Genomic DNA, 12,173 nt, shown 5'->3' on the forward strand with positions numbered 1-12,173 from the left:
CTCCTTTTCCCTCTGTCCTTTTCCCTACTTGTGCTTTCTATAAATAAGTAAACAAAATCTTTTAAAAATTTATTTTTATTTTTTTTAATTTTTAAAAAACTAAATATAAAAAAAAGGACAAATGGAGTTTAGCTGTTATACAGTAATCTAGCCTTCTCCATGGGGGATACATTCCAAGACCCTAATAGATGGCTGAAACCTTGGAGAGTATGAAACCCTGTATATATTATTTTTTCTATACATACCTATGATAAAGTTTAATTTATAAATTGGGCACAGTACGAGATTAACAACAACTAATAATAAAGCAGACCAATGATAACAACATAGCATAATAAGAGTGTGAATGTGGTCTCTCTCAAAATATCTCACTGTCCTGTCCTCACCCTTCTTGTGGATGATATGAGATGATAAAGTGTGTACATGACGAGGTGAAGTGAGGTGTAGGATGTGGGCAGTGTGATGCAGCATGAGGCGACTGTTGACCCTCTGGCAGTGTGTCAGAAGGAGGATCATCTGCTTCTGGACCCAGCTGACTGTGGATAACTGAAACCACAGATGACAGATAATCTGAATACATCAAATTCTACCTTATTGATAGAATATAAAAATTTCTGGCAAATCAAAAACAAATTTTTTAAGATTTTATTTATTTATTCATGAGACAGAGAGAAAGAGAGGCAGAGACACAGGCAGAGGGAGAAGCAGGCTCCATGCAGGGAGCCCGACGTGGGACTCGATCCTGGGTCTCCAGGATCATACCCCAGGCCTAAGGCGGCACTAAACCGCTGAGCCACTGGGGCTACCCTTCATCTCTTTTCTTAATTGTTTTAGTCTCCTGAATGTGTAGAGGTGATGCTTGTCCACAGTTTCACATTGGACACACGATCTTTGACTGTCACCCCTGTGTCACCTCAAGCACCATAGACTATGTTTTATAATGAAATGACATTTAAAGGCAGATACAAAGCCAGGCTGTCAGTATTACATTCTTTTCTTTTGACGTATGAAGACTTCTTGCAAATGCTGTTTTTTCAAAATTTAGGAGCCCTCTTGAAACAAGTATTTTTCCTTGCCACAGCTAAGACTTAGGTACAAATGTAGCTTTCCCATATAAATTTGAGAAAACTTGTACTTTATCCTTTTTAGTTGCTTTATGGCAAAAAAAGATAGTAAAAGTTTAGATAGACATGAAATAGTACAGAGTATATATAAAATATTTCACAGATTATGTATCATTAGATACAGAATTAGTTACCTTTTTCAGTATTTCAGGACATACTTCTTTTTTTAAGATTTTATTTTTTAAGATTTTATTAATTTATTCATGAGAGACACAGAGAGAGAGAGAGGCAGAGACTGAAATATTTCAGTATTTCAGTATTTTCAGTATTTCAGGACATACTTCTTTTTTTAAGATTTTATTAATTTATTCATGAGAGACACAGAGAGAGAGAGGCAGAGACACAGGCAGAGGGAGAAGCAGGCTCCATGCAGACACCTGACGTGGGACTTAATCCTGGGACTCCAGGACCACGCCCTGGGCCAAAGGCAGATACTAAACCGCTGAGCCACCCAGGGATCCCCCCAACATAAATACTTCTTAATCACATCTTACTTATTTCACAAATTTTCTTTTTTTAATTTCTACCATTTTCTTTTTCAAAATATTTTATTTACTTGAGAGAGCATGTACTCATTACTTGCATGCATGCTCATGAGTGGGGAAAGGGGCAGAGGGAGAGGAACAACCAGACTCCCCACTGAGCAGGGAGCTGGACATGGGGCTCCATCCCAAGACCCTGGGATCATGACCTGAGCCGAAGGCAGATGCTTAACCGACTGAGCCACCAGGCACCCCTCTAACATTTTCATCTCCATTTTATAAACGAAGAAATCAAGGCACAGTTGGGTTCAGAAGATTCAGGTAATTTTGAGACACAGTCCACTACTTCATTTGCTTTGTGCTTAACAAAGTCAACGAGCAAGCATTTATTAAGTTCCCTCTCCATGCCAGACACAAACCAAGTCTTCTAGGGCTCCCAGTGAAGTCTGAATACTTGTCCTTGTCTGATCCAGGGCTTTGGATAGTGCTTCCTCCTGTTTCCTGCTAAGTGAATCTTGAGTTCCATCTCAACTTCCACCATGGAAAGAGGGCAGAGGAAGCAGTTCTCTTCTAGGAAAATTCTACATTTCCCCGTGGCTGCATATGACTTCATCTCTTTTCTTTTCTTTTTTAAGATTTTTATTTTTTTATTTTTTATTTTAATTTTATTTTTTATTTTTATTTATTTTATTTTAATCTCCAGGATTAGGCCCTGGGCTGAAGGCAGCGCTAAACCACTGAGCCACTGGGGGCTGCCCTTCATCTCTTTTCTTAATTGTTTTAGTCTCCTGAATGTGTAGAGATGATGCTTGTCCACAGTTTCACATTGGACACACGATCTTTGACTGTCACTCCTGTGTCACCTCAAGCACCATAGACTATTGGTTCTATCTGGGAACCGCCCTTCCAATCATCCTGTCATCCTCCTTGCCATGCTTAAGGCATCATCATCATTATTTCACAGCCTCCTACATGGTCTTTCTGACTCTCCTGAACCATTTTCCACACTGTGGCCATGGTCATCATTCTAAGAGGCAATTCTGATCATGGCCTGACCCTGTCAGAACATGCCAGTGGGTCACTACTCAGGAGAGTTCACAGGCAAGTCTCTAGCAGAGTGGTCCCAGCCCACTTCTGCATGCGTCTCTATACACCATTTTTGTACTTGTGCTCTATGGAACCTCCTCACTACTCTCCAGGTAGGAAAATGCCCAGATTTGTCCTCCTTATTCCTAAAGGACATTTCCATCACTCTTTTGCCCTCTACATTACTATTCCCGTTCCAGTGTCCAGAACCCATGTCCTTAACCACTGTGTCTCACTATCTTTCAAACAAATATCTATTTAAAAAGGATCACAACCGATACAGAAGAATTTTAATATAAATATTTTAGAAATGTAATAGTGGTTAGCACTGACAATTTTTATTCAGTGGTTTAACTTCAGTTCATCTTTCAGTATTTCAGGAACACTTTAAATCTATTGGATTAGTAGAAAGATTACGGGAAAAAACCCTCAAGATTACATAGCTAAAATTCAGGTGCTTGCACTTACCAGTCCTTTGTTTCTCTATAACATGCAGTGCCCTAGAGTAGCCTTGATTTTCATAATCAAATACTCTATACAAAACAACATTTTATAGAGCTTCTGTATTTCAGATGTAGTTGCTGTTTCAAATTACACGTATTGCATAGGTCATTTTAGTGGAAATAAAATTAGCTTAAAGATAGGAAGTGCCTTTGATTAGTTCAGTGAAGCCATGGTCAATTCAATTAAAGTGTTAAAATATATTTCAGAGGAAAGAATGTTTAGGGTCGTAAATTAATTCAACACAGTTGTTCCTAACCACGTACTATTTGCCTGGGAATGGGTACTGTGTTTGGTACTTTGAAGATAAATGTTATTTACAAAATGCCTAGTTAATAAAAACTTGCTTCAGAATGCTATGTTTGACATCAAAGATCTTTATTCTGAACTTTGTGGTTGACAAGGTTTAATTTTGTTTAAGTATGGGATGGGAGAGTCTTGATGGATAAGTTTGCATATAGATAAAAGTTACAGGCTTATCCAAATCACCTGTTCGGTGTTTATAGCTGTATTTCCACCTGTACTACATAATGTGACCCTAGATTTTTACCCTTTAATACACCTTGAGGGCTTGTATTTATAATTGGGCATTTCTTGAGCCATCTGAAACACTGAGTATGTGAACGACATGTGTGACATGTGTGAAAATCCACTGCCTCCATCAGAGTGTCCCTCCTTTTCTTTCTTGGTTGTTGGAAGACTCAAGAGACGTGGTTATCAACTTATGTTGATATATATCAACTTACGTTTCAAATGGAGCTGGGAAAAAATGCAGTAGCATGAAAAATAGTCCGTTGGAATATTTACCAGGTGACCTCGCTATGATGTAGCACAAAAAAGACCTGGTTCCCCCCATCTTGTCCAAAATTTAAAAGTTGCCCTGCACTTCAAGAAAATTCAGAAAATGGGCATCTTGGGTAACCTTTAAATGGCTATTCTAAGTTTGAAGGGGACTTTCAGAATAAATCAACTTTTTTTTTTTATTCTAAGAAGTTTTTGTTTTTTTTTTTAAACTCCTACGAACTGCTCTGGGACTTGGGTAGCCTTTCTGTTAAAATGGCTGTGGATAAAATGGACAGAGGAGCACAAAGCTTGCTTTCTTCAGGAGAGTTCACTGAAAATTGTTAGATCCCTTAAGATCAAATTTATGTAACGTATCCACTTTAAAAATAAATTTGCCAATTTCTTGCTTTAAAGAAAGATTCTATGTGCTAATGAAAAAAAACTAAAACTTTGTCCAGCCACCAAAATAATAAAACTCACTTGAGGCAGTGGTGGGTTTCCCATGGCAAAATGCCACATGCGGTGCTATTAACATTACCGAGGCCATCTTAGCCTCAGATGTACACAGCTCTTATTTTAAAGTTTATAGAATCTTTTTTGGCTGTGTGTTACATTTATTAAAACAAGATACGTTTTCAGATAAATAGCCTTTCTGTTGGCACATCTAGATGGTAATTTTGTGGATCATGCTGTGATATAATTTAGAAACCAGATTGACAGTACCTAATTTGCAAATTTCAAGGCTAAGATACAGCCTAGATTATTGGAGAAAAAAATATCAGTCAAATTTGTGCCACTTTGTTCTGATTCTATTACAGATGGACTATAGTCTTATAATTCCACATTATTCTAGTTGTATAAGTGAAGTAGAAAGTGGCCGTCCTAAAAACCACTGATTTCACTTGCAATATTTATATAACTAAAACCAAATTAGCTTGTTTTGAGGGTTATTATCTTACTCTTCACTGTTGGTTTGTAGAGATATGGTCTTCATAGAAGACATTCTCAATTCTAGAAGAAATGGGATAGGTTTCAAGAAAAGCATTTCTTCTGAATTTTGCCTGGCTGGTTAATTTCTCCTGTTACCTCTTTTAACTAGATTCTGTTTACAACCATTTTGAGATTGAATTACATCCTAATTGAAAGGTATTTTCCTTCATCCATTAAATATATAATTAGTAAAGAAATACAATTTTTCTCAAAATAAGGCTTTAATGTTTTTCACCATCATTCTTTTGACTTTCAATTATATAATTAATATTTATACTAATGTAATATAAATTGCCTAGATGGATTGTAAGATATATCTTTAACTCATTTATCCTTCTCCCAGTAAATGTCAGCACACGTCATGGTATTATATCTGATTCAGATTGTGCACATACTGAAATTTCTTTGAAGCTCTCATTCAGGTTTGCAATACCTCAGATACCTCACTGTATTATTAACCAGCCAGATTTGATCAATAGTTTGATGTTCTGCCTAAATTAAAGAACTTTAAGTTAAAAATCTTTCAAATTGAAAATGTATTGTTAGATTAATGTAGACAGCACATGAATTAAAAGGAGGCCTAAATTAAATTAAAATAAAACAATATAAAGAGCCCTTTGCCATTGGCCTTGTTCACATCATCTCCCCACTGTGCTAAGCACTTTCTATGCATCATCTCATTCAATCCCTATCACAACTCGGTGAAGGAAATTTTACAGTTCCATTGCATAGTTGAGGAAAAAGAGGCTAAGAGAGAATGGAATGACATGTTCCACATCATGAAGTTGGTAAATGGGAGAGTCCGCATTCTAACTGTCCTACTGCAAAGTCCACTATCTGTTAATTTTCTCATGGACATTGTCCGCCAAGGCTCTATCTGTTTCTTTGCCATATTTTAGATTATGTTGGAAGAGTGTGGTGAGAGACTCAGTGCCCAATGTGTAGTAGGAGACCCATCCGTGTTCCTGTGGAGATTCCATATAACCTTCTTACTTCAATGACGGCAGATCCATCATAAATCTGGTAACCCATAGATTTGGGTGACCTTCTAGTTTATCATCCAGACCTGGCCACTTGAGAGGGTGAAAGAAGGTGTTGTCAATAATCGTGCCTAGAAAAGAGGCACAAACTAAGATTTTCTGGGGTGAAATAGGACATATGGTTACCCTACATAAGGCAGCGAGCGGTGGCAAGAAGGGGCACCACAGCAGCCATAGGGGCAGGCAGTGTTGCAGGTAGAAATATACCATGCTGCACTACTGCTACTGGTAGGGACAAGGAAGATTGATAAATTATGGTTTAGATCAGTATTTCTCAACTTTTTTTTTTAAAGATTTATTTATTTATGAGAGATAGAGAGGCAGAGACATAGGCAGAGGGAGAAGCAGCCTCCCCACGGGGAGCCGGATGCGGGATTAGATCCTGGATCTGAGGATCATTCCCTGAACCAAAGGCAGACACTCAATCACTGAGCCACCCAGGCGTCCCTCTCAACTCTTTTTTAAATCATATGCCTGTGTTGCTAAACACATGGGTCTTCCTTTAATGTAATTTGAATTGCTAAATAAAGTAAATGTTGGGTTAAAGCAGTCACAGTCATGGTTCAGAGTTCAGCTTTGTTTTTAAGGTCTCCAACTTCGCCCCACCCCTTTTAGCTTAGCTACTCCTTCTGGAGGTGCTTCCTCACCTACCATATCCCTGGTTTAGAATTATGGAGACTAGTTTTGTGTAAATGTCCGTCCAGCTGGGGATTAGTCAAAGAATAGGCCATTTTACTAAGTGTAGGAATGCTGTTTTGTTACCTTCACCACGATTGGTCAATATTTGCTCACCCAGATCAGAGGAGGGGATGGAGTTGATCAAGGACATTGAGCCACAAAGGTCTGAAGAATCTCTTCTAGTTGATAAAAGTCTACAGCTAGTTCTGAAAATTCAGTAAATACCTTTTAACCACATAATGGAGGCAACAGTTTAGTTCCCTGGAAAGTGCTATGAGAAAAGTGGTACTAGGAACTTGTCACATTGGGGGGTCTGGGGGGCTCAGTCAGTTAAGTGTCCAACTCTTGATTTTGGCTCAGAGCCATGAGATCGAGCCCCAAGTCCGACTCTACACTGGGCATGGGGCCTGTTTGGGATTTTTTTCTCCCTCTCCCTCTGTCCCATCCCCCTCCCGACAAAAAAAAAAAAAAAAGAATTTGTCATGTTGAAGAGAGTTTTCAGTATTATAGATGATAATGATTACTAATTGAGGGTCATGTACCACAAGAGAGAAATGATGTAACCCTTCTTGCAACATTTCGGATCTGACTTTCCTAAATCAGGAAATTATCAATTATGAAGCCACAGTGCACTGCAGGCATGGTGCTTTGTATGTGTTAATCACCTTATTGCCCACAGCAACAACATCATAATGTAGGTGCTATTATTGCTGCCATTTTAGAGAATGGGAAACGGTGGTACTGGGAGCTAGCACAGCTGGTGAGCAGCATAGCTGTTAAATGAACCAAGATTATCCTGTGAATAAGTGCAACTTCTAGTTTATCAGAGCCTACAGGGATATTATTGCTAGCTTTTTGAAAAGTATAAGATGTATTATTCCTGCCTCAGTGAGAAGATGATTGCCAAATAAATTTCAAGATCATTTAACTGGATGGTAATAGTAAGTATAGTTAAGTTTTAAATAAAAATAGGATTAAAATTCATCTTATAACTTTTATATTGGTGAATTTGACAGTATTTTAGTTTTAAAATTGGAAGACAGATGCAAGGACAAATATAGGAAAATTAAGGATGACTGAGCTATTTTTAACACTTTCAAATTAAGACGGCAGCTGTTGTTAGTGTCAGAACTTAAATAACTTTGCTTCGTTAAAAAATCCATAACATATGGATTTCAGCATGTTGTATACTTATTGTTTGTACTTATTAGGGAGAGACACTTCAGTTGAAAAAAAATGAGAATTTCTCCAGGGTCCAAAAAATCATTCTAGTTAGCAGGCAAGCAATCATAGTGTTATCAAGATATCTATCCTCAAAAATGTTTGATGCTTTTAATTTAACCAATATTTACAGTAAAGCCAGTTTTCATGCTAATGAAATGAAAGCATGGTATCAGGCTGGGTTTTAAAATCTCTTATTTTTAGAATTACAAGCTCAAGTCTAGAAGAGACGTCCTGAGACTTCTCAACTCCTGCATTGAACTCCAGAAATTCATGTCTATCTGGTGGGCAGAAAGAAATGCATCTATTATGTAGAGGAAAACCATCTTTCAGACTACCAAAGAAAATGACCCACTTTTCTTCTCAAGTGCCCGGTTGGTTAAGTATCAAAGGATACATTTGCCTTTTATCAACTGAAATTCCTCTCCTCTCCCTTCAAACTCAGACTCAGGGACTGCAAGGTGTCCTTGAGTTAGGAGGATGCATTGAGGCTGGTAGTTGGCCTTAAAAACCAGCCCATGGAAGAAATGAAATAAGGACCCCTGGTTAAAGATGGCAAATTGAGTACACATATTTGGCTCTGTCTTCTTTCAAAATTTCACTAAAATAATAGTAAATAAATTATCTTTTTAAAAAAAGAGATGACCCACACAACTGAGGAGAATGGGAAAGAAGACAATAACTAATTTGGAGGCTGAAAACAGGATAATTAGTAACTGATTTAGAAGACCCAAGGCGGGGGCATCTGGGTGGCTCAGTCGGTTAAACATCTGCCTTGACCTAAGTCATGGTCACGGGGTCCTGAGATCGAGCCCTGTGTTGGGCTCCCTGCTCACTGGGAGTCCACTTCTCCCTCTCCCTCTGCCCCTCCTGCAGCTTGTGTGCACTTTCTCTCTCTATTTCTCTCTCACTCTCTCAAATAAAAATCTTTTAAAAAGGGGCATGGGGGAAGACCCAAGGAGGCAGATCCTAATATAGAAGTGGAGAAAGTTGAGAAGCAGTCTGAGTTATACCATAGAACTCACCAAAGGCTCAAGAAACTATACTTAGGTGAGAGAAGAACAGAGTTTGTCTCGCCTCTGAGGCAGTTGAGGGAGAGGTACCTAACCAAAACCAGAGGAATCAGATAAGACGCCTCAACTTGGCTTCCATGTTTTCCATCCAGGTTTCACCCTGTAGACAGGAATCTGGTTAGCTGAACGGTGGGTAAAGATGACACAAAACTAAAGATACTGGGATCCCTGGGTGGCTCAGCGGTTTAGTGCCTGCCTTCCTCCCAGGGTGTGATCCTGGAGACCCAGGATTGAGTCCCGCAATGGGCTCCCTGCATGGAGCCTGCTTCTCCCTCTGCCTGTGTCTCTGCCTCTCTCTCTCTCTCAGTCTGTGTCTCTCATGAATAAATAAATAAAATCTTAAAAAAAAAACCCAAAACTAAAGATACTGACTTTGGGGGTTCCCCAAGGAAACACCCCAACCTATAGTATCTTAGTTTAGAGTGAAGACAGAATGAAAAAGCTCCCTTTCCTTGGCCCCAACCTCCTAAATACAGATAGCTTACAATCAGCTTTTTAGTGAAATATGAACAGATAGTGAAGGATCATCAGATACTGGAAGAAATATCTAATATGAAATGAGCAGAGAGAGAGAGAGAACAGGTAGGACAGATACTACCTAGGGTGAAAAACACTTAAATATAAATTTAATATCATGTGGGAAAGGAGAACATATTGTACCCAGCAGGCAGGAACCGAATGCTACAAATAAGGAACCTTCATGGGCGAATGAAGGTGCTCTTAGAAATTAAAAATAAGAGAGAAGAAATGGAAACCATTCACTGGAAGTCTTGGAAGCTACAATGTAGGAAATTTCCTAGAAAGTAAAAAACACTAAGAAATGCAAAACAGGAGAGAAAAGGTGAGAAAGTTGGAAGTCTGGTTCAGGGGATCCAGCATCTAAAAAAGGAGGAGAAAATGAAGGGAAGGATGTCACCAAAGAAATAATTCTATAAATTTTCCTGAACTGTAGGACATGAATTTCTGGATTGAAAGGCCCACCAAATAGCCAGTGCAGTGTTTGAAAAGAGGCACAGGCCGAGGTGCTGACGCAGGTAATTTTAGAACATGGGGAATGTAAAGGGTTTTCTGTTTCCTCCCAAAGGAGGAACAAGCAAACAGGTTTCATGTAAAGGATGAAAAATCAGAATGACAACACTAAAAGCTAGAAGATAGCAGAGCAGTGCCTCCAGAATTCTCGGGAGAAATCAGTTCAGGCTTAGAATTCAGTAATCCACCAACTTCCATCATTTGAAGTTAAGGGTGGATAAAATGGAATCGCAGGTGTGCAAGGTTTCAACAAGTTTAACTCCCATGAAAGGGGCATGGAATAGAGTGAGGGTAGAAGTTAATAAATAATGTGTTTTATTTTTATTTTTAAATTTTTTTATTGCAGTTCGATAATGTGTTTTAAAAAGAAAGAAAGAAATGGGTTGCCTGGGTGGCTCAGTCGGTTAAGGGTCTGACTCTTGATTTTGGCTCAGGTCATGATCTCAGGGTCAAGAGACGGACCCCAGCATCAGGCTCCAGGCTGGGTGTGGAGCCTGCCTGGGGTTCTCTCTCTTCCTCTCCATCTGCCTCTCCCCTTCTGTCGTGTGTGCACATGCGCGTGCTCTCTCTCAAATAAATTTATAAGTAAATGAAATCTTAAAAGAAATCAAAATAGTAATATCTCTGTGCTACCCAGAGTAAGTGAAGATAGATAGTAAAAGAATACAAAGAGATGAACGTGGTTACTTTGGGGAAGCAAAGCAGGAGAGAAACAGGGGACTGATGTTTTTCGAAACAAGCCTTTTAGAATTGTTTGAATTTTAGACTATGTGCTTGCGTAATTTCAATGAAACTAAATTTCAAAAATGGAATCGGCCAGGATGGACAAAGAAACTTTGTTCTCCTTTTATTTTGGAAATGGGGGTCTTAAAAAAAAAAGAAATGGGGGTCTTTCAATTTGATAAGTCCTTTGGTAGTACGTAACAGATAAATTGTTCAGATTTCATTTTATCTCATCAGCCCTTGAATTTCCCAAGGTGTTTCTGTTGGTCTGCATGCATTAGGGAAGGCATTCTTTGTGGCAACAATTAAGCTGTATTTGGATAACCATTTCTTATGGGAACCCTGACAGGAGATTCAGGGGTTAAAAAAAAAAAGATGAAGGTTTCTTCTTCTGTTGAAGAGCCATGAGATAGAACTATCTGGTGGGGGATCTAATAGTTTCCTGGAATCCACAGAGGAAAATATGAAATGCAGAAAAGAAAAGGTTCTTAAATCCCAGAATAGAAGATGTAGTTTCGGTTGCTGCAACCTGAAACTAATTGCTTTTATTAGATCATTAATGTTTCATGATTTGGGGATATATTTGTATACCATACAACTGTTCGGCTATTTTATTGCAACGATGATGCCCCAAAGGATTTTGAAAAGCAACAAATGTATTTTGGAATGGTTATAGTCTGGGGGCTACTGCATACACTAAATTGAATAGCTTCCTAATATACAATGAGATTGTGGCTGTGTTTTATTATTATTTTATAATAATTTTTTTAAAGAGATCCAGTAAAGATTTGAGAGAGAGAGAGAGAGAGAGAGACATAACAAATGAGGAAACCATTGAAGATGCAGAAAAATCCACAGGGAATAGATCGTGAGTCACTTCAGGGCAAAGAGCAGCTCTACCCTCCTTGATACCAGTGCCCAGTGTAGCTTCTTATAGGCATTTACGTAACAAATACTGATCGAGTACCTACCATGTTCCAGGTTCTGGAGCTACATCAGTGAGCAAAATGGACAGAAATCCTTTTGTTTGCGGAGTATACATACCTAGGGGTGCAGAGGGCGGTGCGAGGAGCCAGGGCCAAATGAGATGATGGTGTGAAATAATAATCCGTCAGATGGGGCTAGGTGCTATGAAGATAAATGACTCCAGAGAAAGAGCCGAGGAGCATGCAGCAGAGAGAGGGCGGGGGATGCACTGTACATGGGGTGGACGTGTAATACGTACACTGAAATGTTGACGTTATTTCTTGGCAAGGAGAGACCCATCTATCTCTCTGGGAACTTTGAACCTTTTGTTTGGTTTATAGTAGGACCATCTTGTTGGGCATTTAGCACCTCATTAGGGGTGAAGCAGAGACAGGAACCTAAAAAGAACCAAGACACTGGTGCTGGAAAAGCATAACCTTGGTGAGGGTCGAGTGATCCTATGAAGAAGAAACAGAT

The 12,173-nt window shown here is 38.9% G+C and overlaps 1 protein-coding gene and 1 long non-coding RNA gene across 5 annotated transcripts in view; one reads left to right on the forward strand and one right to left on the reverse strand.

Moving 5' to 3' along the window:
* Window positions 1-11,909, reverse strand: part of LOC140617256 (uncharacterized) — a 37,883-nt gene extending 25,974 nt beyond the window's left edge. The window contains exon 1 of the long non-coding RNA XR_012017484.1: window positions 11,775-11,909. This is a non-coding gene — a long non-coding RNA (uncharacterized lncRNA). The remainder of the gene's footprint in view (window positions 1-11,774) is intronic.
* Window positions 1-12,173, forward strand: part of PRICKLE1 (prickle planar cell polarity protein 1) — a 110,522-nt gene that overhangs the window by 55,646 nt on the left and 42,703 nt on the right. The window lies entirely within an intron of this gene.

This window comes from Canis lupus, chromosome 25 (assembly GCF_048164855.1).
Source record: "Canis lupus baileyi chromosome 25, mCanLup2.hap1, whole genome shotgun sequence".
NCBI classification, from domain to species: Eukaryota; Metazoa; Chordata; class Mammalia; order Carnivora; family Canidae; genus Canis; species Canis lupus.